The following is a 1,259-nucleotide window of genomic DNA, read 5'->3' on the forward strand; positions in this document are numbered from 1 at the left end:
GCATATCATGTTACAGACACAGAGTTTTAAAAAGTGGGGAGAAAGGAATTCTAGATTATTCAGAGACAGGTTTGAATATCAAGACTGGCACTGGCCAGTTCTACCTATTTTTTAAGTTACAACATGTTATTTGATTTATTTTTCATTGCTTCCACCCAAAACTTGTATTTAAATATAAGCAAGTTTTCAAACCAAATATGTGAAACTGCATAGTAAAGTATGCTAAGCATTTTTTCCTAGTCACTTGTATATATAATTCAAAAGCAAAGCTTAATGATATAGTTACATCATTGTTTGATATATTTTAATAGGACAATCCCAAAAAACCTGGCAGAATAAAGTGGAATTAAAACCAGGTTTAACCTGGTCTAAATTTCAGAAGTTTCCTTTATCTCTGTTTCAGTATCACATAGTTTAATCCAAGAATGATTTCCTGCAACGTATAATGCTGTAATAACTTGGCACAGAATTCAGAAGATGACATTTCTGCCAAATATTCAAAGATCAGGAAGTCAGTGTAATCCATTTGACAGATATGTGGTTAGTGGGGGGGGAGTATAATCAATTCACATGCAGCCTAAGCTGGTGAAATGCCAGCCTAAACTTTTGTCCACGCCACCCTCACTATTTATGAGATGGCCTGAGCGTTTTGAGAACAGGCAAGATCTGGAGTAAAGGCAGAGGTGTCTCTTGAGAGCCAAGACTTGTTACCAGACATTAAATGGCTCCCTTGGCAGACCAGACTGTAAGAATGTTCCCAGAAGAACACCACTACATGTGTATAAAAATGGGAAAGCCAAACTAATGTGGTATCTTTACAGCTCTTGAAAGGTATTTGTCATTTTTAACATAATTGTTCACCAAGTGTTTTCCTGATACAACATTTGTATCTCAGAATATTATACAGAAAGATATTAGAAAAAAATCTTGGCCTTACACTTAAGTGGAGAACTTGCATTAACTTGAGGATTTCAAATTCTTTGTTACAAAGTGCATAGTCTCAAAACTATAATATTAAACTAGTTATATTATTATGGAATTTCAAGACACAAAATACCTCCTCGAAGAAATCTGTAGCTATCCCTCTGTAATAAGTAATTCTTTCAGTGAATGCAAAAAGTTAGAAAATTTAGAAATTCCATGTCTCTTAGACTTTGAATTTTGAGAGGTACCTATATTTATTATAAATGGATAAATCAGACTCTTAGGGATGTTCATGAGCATATGAGAATAATTTCTAAAGATGCAAACAACATAAC

This window comes from Apus apus, chromosome 3 (assembly GCF_020740795.1).
Source record: "Apus apus isolate bApuApu2 chromosome 3, bApuApu2.pri.cur, whole genome shotgun sequence".
NCBI classification, from domain to species: domain Eukaryota; kingdom Metazoa; phylum Chordata; class Aves; order Apodiformes; family Apodidae; genus Apus; species Apus apus.